Here is a 13,807-nt window from a genome sequence, read left to right on the forward strand (position 1 = left end):
CAGTTGCAAATATAATGATTTTAATCTAAGCATTATGAAGCACTAAATAGTTTTATCAGTAAACTTAATAACATATTTGCAGAAAATTAAATACTTTTAACGATTTTAATTTATTTAAAACTAAAAAAAAAGAAAAATAATACTTTTAAAAAAAAAACTTTTTCCATTTTTCACAATAATTAATTTATAAAATATATATGCATACATAAATATTGGAGGGGGAGATACAAATTCTAACCAAAAAGAAGCTTAAAGAATGAAAGATCAAAAAATATATGCATTTTATAGAGTAATATAAATTTGAATTAAATATTTTAATTAAAGAAAATTCATAATGTTTAAGCAAAAACCAAATTAAAAGAAACTTTTTATTGCATTCAGAAGCTCCTGCAGGCCGCACATCAACAGTCAGCGGATCGCAAGTGACCCACCCCAATAATTAGACTAAAGAAAAAAAATTCTACAAATACACATTTTACATACCACAAGAAGAATTCTGTTGTAGAGTCTTAGACCAATATGGAGCAAGCACTGAATGAGCAGAACCTGAAAAGTAATTTAATTTTAATAAAAGGCCAAAACATTTGATTAAAACATGAAAATATGATTAATTTATTTCTAATTTTTAATTAAAACAATTAATACCATAGAATTTAAATTAATTTGAACTTGAACTGGAGACAACATATACATAGAAGCAACAGAGTTTCCAATTATACAAGGCAAAAAGGTAAAAATCTTTAACATTCTAAGTTATTGTCAACAATTTAAGATTAACAGAAAGATATATTTAATTGAAAAAGTTACAACCAGGGCTCAAAACTAATGATGGCCCGAGACCATCATCATAAATCCAACCATCATAAAATAAATAATCCATGGCCTCCCTGACCAGCAATCATTGTTAACGAATGGTAAGCTGTTTTAGTTATATGATTTGAAATAATAAAAAATAGCATATAGTGCAAAATAGAATATTTCTTCATTGTTAGGAATGAAGTTCCATTTGACAATTCCATATTCTATTATTGTCCATATTCTACATTATATCATTACAGTGTTTCCACTACAAAGCGAGAATCTTGCATATTTTTTTCTTTTCTCGCATTAAAAAATTATTACCATGAGAAATTCACGCATTCTATACTTCAATTTCAAAATTCGCGAATTTCTCGCATTTTGGAAAAAGCTCAGAATTACGCCATTTAGAATAAAATCCGTTTAACTTTTCTTCCTGGATCTTTCATTATTTTCAACATCTGCCCCGTTATCTAGCTTCCCTATTTACCAGTATTGTTCAGAACCTTTTCAAACAACAGAACACAACCAAGAACTCCTTTCAGAACACATTTCTCTGCAACCACGTGTTTACCGTAGGTTAGGTTTCCTCACGTAATATTCAAATATTCAATGCTTTATCAAAAATATTCAATGCTTTAAAAAATAGAAGACGTTAAAAATGTATTATAATTAAAGAAATGATTTTTTTTTTCAAGAGTTTTTGTGTTTTTTTAGTTTTTAGAAATCTCACCCTGTTTTTGAGAAAGGGTGAGAAATTCTCACCCATTTTTTTTCTATGATGAAAACACTATATTATCCTATCTATGATGAAAACACTATTTAACATTCACACTATTAATTTAAAATAAAAATTCAAATAAAGACAAGCAAGTAGACCATTGAAACTGCGTATGAATTAGGTAGTAATATATTTTACAGGGATGAGAGTAGTCAGAAAGAAAAAAGAGGAAATCCAAGAATGAATATATATATATATATATATATATATATATATATATATATATATATATATATATATATATATATATATATATATATATATATATAAATATATATATATATATATATATACAAAAATTTGACACAAAGAATGAGATCTTTAAACTTGTAAACCATGTGATTATAAATCCTGATGATTAATTTTAAAATTATATGAATATATAAATATTAATCACATGCCTTATTTTTAAATTGAGACAATGTGAATCCCGATATGAGGCTTTTAAATCACGTGAATATGAAACTCTATATAGAATTTTAAAGTATGCAGAAATACAATCATGATGCATAATTTTTAGAGCACATAAACACGAATCACGATGCATAATTTTCAAACTGCGCAAATACAAATCACAATGTCTAATTTTTAAAGCATGTTTAAGCACGAAAATCGATGTTTGATTTTACAACCGCAAAAACGTATCACGACATAGAATTTTAAGCTCGCATGAATACCAATCGCTACATAGGGTTTTAAAAAGCGTAAATACAAATTACTTTATTGGATTGGATTTCGTATAAATACGAAATTCGATGTTTGATATTACAACAGCAAAAATGAGTCACGACATAGGATTTTAAGCTCACGTGAATACGAATCGCTACATAGGGTTTTAAAACCGCGTAAATACAAATCGCTATATTAGATTTTTAAATCTCGTAAATAAGAATCGCAATGTACGATATTTAAATCGCCTGAATAAGACTCGCAACGGTCAACTTTTAAATCAGGCAAATACGAAAATCGATGTTTGATAATAAAATAGCGACTTTAAAAATGCATAAATGCAAAACGCGATATTGGATTTTTAAATCTCGCAACTAAGAATCATAATGTGCGATGTTTGAATAGCGTAAATAAGAATCGCATAGCGCAACTTTTAAATCAGGTAAATACGAAATCGATGATTGATATTAAAATTGGAGAGACTGGACTTGGGATTTCTAAAAGGCTTGTTTGTATTGTTTTTGCTTAGACATAATAAATGAAAATTTACAAGATTAAGTGAATGAGCAAATAAATATTTTCACCCCAAATCCACCTCTAAATTTTCTTTTTCCTTTTCGTTTGCTTTCACGCCAGACAACAGGGTCATGACGTCTGAATTGTAAAAATATGAGCTATTCAGCGGACAAATAAAAATACGGAAAATCTTATTTTCTGAGAAGAGAAAATAGCTAAAATAAGTAAAAATACGGAAGGGTTAGCAGCTAGGATGTAGTTTGAATTTTTTGTTTATCTTTGAAAATCGTAAATAAATATGATTATTTTATTTTAACAATTGAATTTTCAAAAAAAAAAAAAAAAAAGCGGGATATTTATTTTAAAAAAAAAAACGAAACTTTTAGAGAATCCGAGTTTTTGATAAAAAGGCTGAAATTCGAAAGGCAAAAGCGAAAAAATATCATCTCTGTATAAAGGTCAACCAGTTTTATCCCAAGGAAATGATTTTTTGAGAAACTTCAGAGGGAAGAATGAGGATTTCAATGCTTCCGCTCCGCGGAAAATTAAATTCCTCATAAAATATTTTAACTTGTTCGAAAAAATTTCCGCGGAAATTAGCGGGAAAAATGGAAAAATCTAAAAAAAAGCGGAAATCCTCAAATTCGCGGTAGAATCTCATCCCTGATTTTAGTTACCTGTTCATTGTACCAGTGATTATATTTCCTTAATTTCTAACCATGATTGCAATAAAGTATCAATCAGAACAAGTTGGAACTGGAGCCAACTCTAGAACAATGGATAAAGTGAATAAAAGTAAAAATGATTATGTTTCTAAAAGAAAGTAAAACTTCAGGGTTAAAAAAAAAGAAAAAGAATTAACGAAACTAAAATCATGCATCTTTTTTAAAAGAAAACTAATTATTATTTGCCTTTTAGTTAATATTATTTTTCTAGCAACATCATCTTAATTCTTTAGTAATAAAACATACCAAAGATGCAAAATAGAAGTATGTATTCATATTTCACAAAAAATATCTCAAAAGTTTTTAAGCAAGCTGTGATGGCTCAGGGGATAGAGCGTTCGCCTTCCAATGAGGTACACCAGGATCGAATCCTTGCAATGGCTGGTCGATTCAAATTCCGCATTCGGCTTGCACCGACCACAATGCTGATGCGAAATATACTGAGTGGCAGATGAATCATGGGATATAGTCCCCTTGCCGTCAGGTTAAACGTGGGAGGTTTTACGCTCCATGTAACGCAAATATGGGTTAGCTTCATCAAAGAGTCCTCCAGAAAAGCAAATCTTTCCCAATATTTGATCCAGTAGTTCCCTTGTCTTCTGGGTTGGGTTCAAAATTACAAGGCTACGGAGTTGAATATTAGTAGTCCTAAACCCAAAATTGAGTAGGCTGTTCAACAAGGGTTAAAAAAAATTCAGGAAAAAAATAGGACTCTTAAATTTATGATGAAAAGATAAATTCTCTTATAAAAAGATCAAGCAAATAAATAAAATATTAAAAATTATTATCTTTAAATAACCAGATCCTTCACTTCAAAAAGAATTCTTTTTAATCCTTCAGCACCCAAACTGTTCTAAAAATTACCCATTTCCATTACCCATAATATGTTTCTCCAGATAAAATTCCTATGCTTCCATCTTTATGACAACCAACATTTAACAAAACCTTCCCCTTTGTTAGTTTGTGGTAGCAAATCATTATACAGATAGTAAATACAAAATACAGTAAATGCAACCAATACTTGTCATCTGCATATTTTCAACATTTACAGTTGTATTATTTCAAAAAAGGAATTTGGAAAAATCAACTACACTGGGTAAAGCTTAAACAGCATTGCATGCTATACAAAAACGGAACAAACAAACAAAAGACATAAAAAAGGAAATGAAAAAACTTTAATAGCTTCTGTGACAACTCATTTTATAATAAATCCAAGTAGTAATAGAAGCAATAATATATGTTATACAACTAAAAATAACAATGTCCGGAAATGAAAACAATGGCCCTCAGCAGCCAAAATTAGTGAAAAATTGAATAATTTACACTATTACAGAAAAAACCAACCTTATATGTCGGCCTCTCATCTACTCTCTTACTTTCTCAAACATTTAATTCACTGTGTTGTGACTAACTCATAACACAATTAAAAATTGTTAAAGTATTAAAAGTGACATGTTCTGAGCACTTAAAACATAGCCACCCATTCTCAAGACCCACCAGACTAAATGAGGAAACCAAAAAAAATTTTTTAAAGGAATAAATGTCCAAAAAAGAAATTCATAAATAAAAGTGAAAGACAAAAAAAATTTACGGTCGACAAGAGACAAAACAGATAGATATGGGTCTTTATCTGATTTATCGAAAGGCTGGTAACAAGAGTACTAAAATAATTTCAACTTTTCTTATTTTATATTTAAAGGTAATAAAGTTTTTTGTTGTTCATTATGAAATATATTTTCTAGCTTCTGTTTCTTGAGATTATTTATTTTAAAAGAAAAATAGATCAACTGAGGCCTGGCTATATATCATCAAAAAAGCAAAAATTTCAAAATCTCAACTTTTTATTTCATTTTGCATAATTGTAAATTTAACGTCAAATAATTCAGATAAGATAAATACCAGTAACTGGGTCCTCAGTTACTCCCAACCAGGGTGCAAAGTAACGGGATATAAAGTCATACTGATTCCCAGCATCATCTTTGCAATTGAATTTGTCTCTTGCTAGTCACTATCACACCAACAACCTCTGAAGATGTAGATAATAATTGATTTTCATTGCTTTTGAATGATTCAAACTCATGCCTGAAAATTTAGGTACAACATTAGTTTGTAACAGAATCATAAAAACTTACAGAGAATATCAAAATAAGTATTTTCAGAATGTTTTTTCTGAATTTAGAACATTAGTAAATTGTAATTGTTCTTAAGATTCTATGAAAATTGCTTAAATAAAACTACTATTTAAAAATATTGATATCAAAATTTTTACTTTAATAATTTGATCTATATTTTATTTTTCTTGAAAAAAAATAGATTAATATGGTATAAAAAATTTTCATCTACAATTAAATAAGAAAAATAATAAACTATTAAAAAAAATTTTTTGCGTGAAATTATGTTTGAGTAAACAGGTTTTATGAGTGGGTGCAATTTTTTAAAAAATTTCCTTAGTATTTTTGAAAATTGATTAAAAACACAAAAAGTGAAATTAACATTAAGGGGTCCAAACTTTGGAGAGCTCTCCTGGCCAAACTATGGGGACCCTATTTTCCAGACAGGGTTGCCACTCAAATCTGGAAGGAAAAAAAAAATTCCCCGTGTTTTCCCTGTACATATACGCAATATATTAAGAGGAAACAACAATTACTGCACTCTTGTGTGAGCTACATTAGGCAAACTATATTTATTAGTTTTAATTGCTGGCAAAACAGCTGAGCATACATAAATAATGCTATAGTATATGAAATAGTTTAGTACAGCTGAAATATCATGGTTAAATATACCATAGATTACACTTTGAGTGGTCACCATTTTTAAAAGATAAAAATAAGAAAAAAAATTCCCTGTATTTTCCCAGTTTATAAAGAAAAAATAAAAATTCTCTGTTATTTCAGGTGATTTTTAAATTTCCTGTATTTTCCAGGTTTTCCCTGTGGAGTGGCAACCCTGCCAGATTCTGGTTACCTCTTATATTTGAAAGGTTAAGAATCCAAAGATGCAAAAAAACATATATGTTAATGCAGAGAAAATACATTTTTGTGTTTGATTCATAACTTAATTAATGGTTAGCACTTAATAATTAGCATATTTGAGGTTACCCCTAGAAACCATTTAGATTGACACTAAAAAAATGAAAATTTGATCATTAGAACAAAAGTTATTTATCGTGACATCTTTTTTTTGCGCACCTGTACATATATGTACTGAAGATATTTAAAAGATGGTAATTTTAATGCACAAAAGTAACATTTACAAAATTAAAAGAGATAAAATTTTTTATACAATATTTTTTTCTTATCAACACAGTAAAAAATATAGATATTGAAAAAATTATATAATTACTCCTTTTTCATACTTTATGAGTCTTCATGGCATTAAAAGAAAGATTAAAAAAAAAAGAGGATTTTAAAAACCGTGAAATTTAAGGAAGTAACTGAGATTGATGGTATAGCCATTCATTTGTATTTACTACAAAATCATGTGAACCGATTCCCTTTAAGAAGGAGTTAATTAAATGTATGCAGTGTGATTCAAGTATTGTAATAAATAATATTAATGGGTGCCACTCTAAAAAACTTTCAAGATAGAACTTATTTTTTGACCAATTAACACAGTCTGTTAAACAGAATATTTCAAAAAATTATTGCAGCTCACTTATCATGAGGGTGGTCAATTTATTATATCATTGAGTATATCAGCGGATATTTCATTGCCAACTTTTTTAAAAATTTCTTCAACAAATAAGGAGAAATTTGAGAATATACTTGTAAACAGGAGACAGTTGTAAAATATAGGAGTCTTTGTTAAAAAACAGAAGACTTGGAACGTATGTAATTTTACATTCCTTTTTAATTTTATTTCCCTTTTTTTAATAATTTTAAATAATTATTAATAAATTAATTTAATTATTAATTTTATATCCCATATTTTAATTAAAACTAAAAAACGCGATATTAACATACATATAAAAAGTTTAAAACTATAACGAAATATACTGCAGTTTTAGTAGAAATCATAGTAAATATGGAATATATAGAATAGAGAATAGAATTGAATAGTTAGAATTGAGGTACAATTTACTGTAGTGCTTTTTTTGTTGCCAGAGGAAACATTTCCATGCATTTCACATTCCATTCAAAGTTAAATTTACACAGTAATGCAACATTTTCCAAAATTACTACACAGTAATTTTTTGAAAATGTTGAATTTTTTCTCGTTTAATTAAACAAGTTTCAAAATTAACAAAATAATTGAAAATAATTTTTAAAAATTTAACCAAAGTCATTAGGCTTTAAAATAATTATTAATGAAATCTAGCAGGCTTACCAGGAAAAAAAGTTAGAATAAATATAATAAATAAAATAATAAAAAATAAATATAATAAATAAATGAAGTTAAATATTTCAGTTACTATTTTTAGACTATGTAATATTTTAAACTTAGGTGATCAAGTAACAAGTTTAACAGACATATGATTGCTAGAAGAAATTATCTTAAATTTTTTATTCGCAATGTATATTTTTTTGTATTTAAATTCTTTTTATCCTTTTGTAGAAGGATAAAAAGGAAAATCATTATTGATACATAAAAAAAGTATATGTATTGAGAAAAACAACATAATACTCAATTTTCGCACTTTGAAATCGTCAACGCATGAAAAAAAAACTTTAAATTTCCAGGAATAACTGAAAAAAGAATGATTAACCCGAGTGTATTTATAACTAATCGAGAGCGACAAAAAGGGGTTAATTAAATTTATGTTTTGAGATTCAGACATTATCTCGATATTTTTGATATATTTAAAAACGTATTAAAATAAACGAAATTTTAAAAAAATATAAAAAAATAAATAGTGATAAATGCCAAATAACTAGTGGAAAAATTATACAATTATAAATAAAAATACTTAAATGTGCGATTTAAATTTCTCATACTACAATAATGTAGTGATTTAAAAAAAAAACGTGAAAATCAACAGCATTGATTTAAAAAAAGAAAAAAATATTAAAAGGTTGCTTGGATTTAGTGATGATCAAATGCGTTTGAAACTAATTACTCAAATGCGCGTTCTAAATAATATTGCATGTAAAATTATATGGTATTGCATGTAAATTTCATAATATGAATTAAAAAAAGCACAAGAAATCAGTAGCAATAACTATGACAAAATCAGCAAAAAAAATTGTATAAGGGACTAATAAATGCACCAATAGAATTTTGCATATCATAACAATGTATAAACAATAAAGGGATTAAAAAAAAAGCATTGAGAAAATTTGCAGCATTAATAGCCGATAAAAATGATCGAAGTACCACATGGATGTTATAGTATCACAGTATTTATGATAGTATTCACACAAATCAAACATATCAAAAAGTGATTACTGAAATGTGTGATTTAAATTTTGCGTGTCGTAATAATATTGGAGTTTCAAAAACTATGAGGAAATATCTTTCATGAATTGCAAAAGAAGGGGAAAAAAAGAAGATCGAAACACAGATTTATTGGGGGATCGCTCACATTGAATGTCAATTGGAAATTTCCATGTTGCGTGATCATATTAAAAATTTATTCAATCTGATTGTAGGCGAATAAATACCATTGAATAGATTAATTCTTCTGTTACAAATCGGAATTCACAACATAACTGGTACTCGTTAAAATATAAGTTTTAAAAACAATGAGAAAGAACTTTTGAATGTTTGCTATTTTGGAATTACTTTTTAGAATATCAATTTTATATTTCAATGCTTGCCTCACTAGCTCACCAATTTGAGACTAAGTTATTATGGAATTTTTTTTTTATTACACTCGTGTTCTTCTAAAGAAAAACAAAAGAGGATACTGATAAAGACAGAATAATTTTACTTAAAGCATACCTGTCAATATTGGAGAAATAAAATAACAGAGATTTTACTAGTGACATTTTTTAGGCTAAGAGTAAAGTTTAGATACATCATACATAATCATGTAAGTCAAAAAGAGAAATTCAAAATTGGAAATAATATAAGCACTTACATTTATCTCAGTAAAAAATATGTATATAAATCTTAATCTAATGAAAATTTTTTTTAAAACCATTAATAATAATTAAAACTATAAATACTCAACATACTGCAGAACAGGCAATAGCACTATTTGTTCAGGAATAAGAAAAGTATTTTCACCATCAGCGGATATTTTATCACCGAAGTTTCATTTTTTAATTTCTTCAACAAATAAGGAAAAATTTTGAGAATATACAGGTAAACAGGAGGTAGTTGTAAAATACAGGACCCTTTGCTAAAAAACTGACTTGGCATGTATGCGCAAGTAACGAAATGTAAATTTTAGATTAGCAGTACTACCATTTTGCCAGAATATAAATTATGGATTCACAGAATTCCGTGAATTAGCAAAAGAATCACATGCCTGGCTCTAAGGATTGATTCTCACGACTCAGCATGGTGCCAAAAACAAAATTTCCGATTTTTAGCATTTCATTAATTGCCTTCAAGACTCAAAGATTTTATTTGTCTTACAGAAAATGTAAGTAAAACTTTGCATTTAAATTAACATTATTTCAGTGTCTGAAACACGGTTTTTAATTAAAAAATTTAGTCTATTTTGAGTAAAATAAATTTACGATTTACAGCAGTCAATATTACATAATAAAAAGATATTCTTTTAATTAAAAAATTACAAGAGACCCAGCTTCAGCTGTTTTAGGTGTTCAACTTATATTTTGTTTTCTTGTACAAAATCTATAAGATTTAGAAAATTGAATTTGCAAAGGTGTGTAAAAAATGTACAAGGTTAACAAGGAATTTTACATTTGATGCTTAGTTTGAAAATCAGTTATTGCTATACTTGAGTAAAAAGATACCCTTCAAGTTTCTTTGCAACCCTCAGGTATGCAACTAAAGAATTGAATTTTGACATGCTGAAAGAGGCAATTTATTTATGAACTTGAGTTTTTTTCATGAGTCGAGTTTTAAGTAGTTTCTTTTCTTCAAAATTCCAATTTGTTAAAAAATTATAGCAATTTTAAATGCTTTTCTAAAGAAGTTTTTGTTAAAAAACAGGAGACTTGACAGATATGAATAAGCAATGAAGACGCTAAAAAACTTTTTGTTCGTAATAATGTATTATACAAAATTATAATAGTTTGTCACCATGAATAAAGGAAATTCAGAAACAAAAGTGGATTTAAAAAAAATATTTCTAAGACAGAAATTTTAAGTTCCCTAATTCAGACATCCATTTGACAACATTCCGTTTTTCAAATCGCGTTTTCCCGATATTCCCAGTACGTACAAACTCTGATATTTCTATAAGAAAGAGTGCATTTAAAACACACACACATACATATATAAATTTGCAATTACATAAATTATACGCATGAACAATTTAATAATTTGTCTTCAAATTTGACCAACATAAATACATTTAGCAATCCACAGCTCATGGTTAGTAACTGATATCAGGTTATAATGAAGTTAAACTAGCACACTATATATAAAAAAAGAAATAATTAAACAAATAATAAATAAATATTATTTCAAAAAATATATTTATTGCTAATTATAAGGAAAAAAATATTTAAACTTTTATGTAAAAAAAAAAAAAATGAAATTGACATACTTAAAGCAAAGAATAAAATGGCTGAAGAGTTGCATGCCCACAAAGGTTAACTTCACAGGTTGGAATAAACCATTCCAGACCACACTCATTGCCCAAAAATAAAAAAATTCTAGAAGAATAAATAACATGAATTTAACACTTTTTAAAACTTAAATATCATTATAAATTATCATTCAGCATAGGTACTTCCATTAATATGTCAAGAAATAAGATCTATTTATGCAAGAAATAAGGTGCACTACAGTGATTTATAACCCGGCGTTGAACAGCTGACCCAATTTTTTGGGTTTATGACTACTAATGTTCAACTCCAAAGCCTTGTAATTTTGAACCCAATCCAGAAGACAAGGGAATTCCAGGATCAAGTTTTGGGAGAAATTTGTCTTTGTGGAGAGCTTTTTGGTGGAACTAACCAGCATTTGCTTTCACGGAGAGGAAAACCACCAACGGTTAACCTGAGGGCAAGTGGACACTCAACCCTTTGCTGTCTACCACAGAGGATACTTTACGTTGGTACTGTGGTCAGTGCAAGCCATATGCGGAATTTGTATTGACCAGCTGATGCTGGAAGGCAAACACTAACCCCTGAGCCATCACGGCTCACACAACATTGATAAAACATGTATAGAAAATCGTTTTAATGAACGACTTAGTACTATTGTACCTTCATATTTATTTTATCAGTTCATTATATATTATTTTATTTTGACTTTATTCTGTAATCAGGGCTTAAAATTAAAGGTGGTCGATTACTCTAGTATTATACTCATTAGTTTAACTTAGACCCTTGAAAGTCTGAGCCTGCCTCACGATGGTTAATCATTAATAACGGCTCTGGATTTTAAAACTACCAATTTTTAATTTTTTAACATCCTCCTCAATATCTTCCAACCATCTTTTCCTTAACTAATGGCCAAATCCTAAAAATTAAAAAAATAATCAAATTTAAGCTTTATCTAAGTTTCTTAAAAATAAAAACAGCTTCAAATTTATCAGTTTATAACAGTAAAAATTTTTAAAAAAAGTATACAAGCATTAAAAAATAAATTTGCATAAATAATAAAAAAGAAAGAATAAATGTAATAAGCCACTGCACTACGTTTAAATACAAATTACTGTCATATAATTATACTGCTCAAAATAAAGAATATAGGGGAAAAAAATTTCTCATATAATTCATTAATTTAATTAATGAATATTTGAAAAAACTGTATAAAAATCAAGTGCCATTCACTACAAGTTTAAAAAAACGTATTTGAAATTGAATGGAGGAATAAAAAGTATTTTAGTAACGATTGAAAATTTGAACAAGTGTAAATATTGTAAGTATTGTAAATATCTGGAGTAAAAAAATATTTTTTTACCAAGGAGCACGACGAAATAGAATTTTTTAAAAAACCACAAAATCTACCAACAGTTTTGATCAAGCAATAAACAAAACAAAAAAAATCATGTTGCACAAATAATTATTTACCATTATCAAAAGTATCTTCTCCTAATCCTGTAAGAAATGCAGCTTCAGAAAGGTTCATTTCAGCAGCAATTTCTTGTTTAGCTTTTTTTTTTGATACTGCTTCTAGCAAATTCAAAAACATTAAAAACATAGTTTCAATAGATATAGTAATCAGAAATAAAAAGATAGGAATAATAAAATTCAAATGTCAAACAATTCATATCTAAACTGGGCTATGAGTTTAAAAGTACAAAATCCTTTAAGAGGATGGTAGTTGGCTGGGTTCACAACCCAGTCTATGTGGCTTTTTTTACATGAAAAAACCTTATTATGTTTGGGGCTAATTGGTTTTTTTCTTTTTTACAGGTTTTTTCATAAATGATCTAATTTTGCCCAAAGATGAGTGCATTTTTTAAATATATTCTACATGCATTCTTATAAGTACGAAACAAAAAATATGGTTTAAACGTAAAAAAATATTGCTCGATTATTATCAAAGGTATTAATAAATTAAATGATTATGATGAGAATAACTATTTTAGTCATATTTCTGCCATTTAAATGCACAATAGCATAATTATGAAATTGCTAAAATAACTCTTTGTAAAATGCAAAGCATAATAAACAATATAATTTGCTTTATAGTTAATGAATGGAATTTCTAGATGCAATGTATACATTCATGAAATTAAATATACATATCTGTTGAAGCATGTGGTATGTTCATTTCTATTTATTAATGTGTGAGTTTCTTATATGTTTTAGAAAGTACAAAAAAAAACTTTCATCTTTATTAAACCATTATAATGCTTTTAAAATGAAGAAAAAACAAAATAAATTTTAAATGTTTGCTTCGAAGCATTTTAAGTAAATAGTTAAAGATTTTAATGAACATGCAGAGATGTTCATTATAACTAATAATTATGTATGAATTAAGATATCATGTACTATCAATGTCTACAATATATATTTTCATTCCATTAATAATAATTCCATTATATATTCACTATATAATTCAGGGTTCCCACTCATTTAACAAAGCAAAAATTAAGCACTTTTTAAGGACTTCTTTTTAAAAAAATTAAGGACTTTTCTGAAAAATTAAGAACCTTAAAAATAGTATTGTTTATTATTGAATATTCATATACCACCAGTGACGAGGCGAATCATTTAACTTTCTTAAAAACAAAATTCAATAAATGGAAGGAAAAAAAACAGAAAACAATTTTACTATGATGTAA

The 13,807-nt window shown here is 27.3% G+C and overlaps 1 pseudogene across 1 annotated transcript in view; it reads right to left on the minus strand.

Annotated features, from left to right (window-relative positions):
• Positions 1–12,689, minus strand: part of LOC147812703 (formin-binding protein 1-like) — a 73,099-nt pseudogene extending 60,410 nt beyond the window's left edge. Inside the window, exons 1-2 of the transcript XR_015432350.1 lie at positions 12,588–12,689; positions 484–546 (exon numbers count right to left, since the gene is read on the minus strand). The product of XR_015432350.1 is annotated as a formin-binding protein 1-like (transcript). The remainder of the gene's footprint in view (positions 1–483; positions 547–12,587) is intronic.
• Between the last annotated feature and the right edge of the window lie 1,118 nt (positions 12,690–13,807).

The sequence above is a fragment of the Parasteatoda tepidariorum genome, chromosome 3 (genome assembly GCF_982258835.1).
Source record: "Parasteatoda tepidariorum strain Cologne lab strain chromosome 3, Ptep-v5.0, whole genome shotgun sequence".
Lineage (NCBI taxonomy): Eukaryota > Metazoa > Arthropoda > Arachnida > Araneae > Theridiidae > Parasteatoda > Parasteatoda tepidariorum.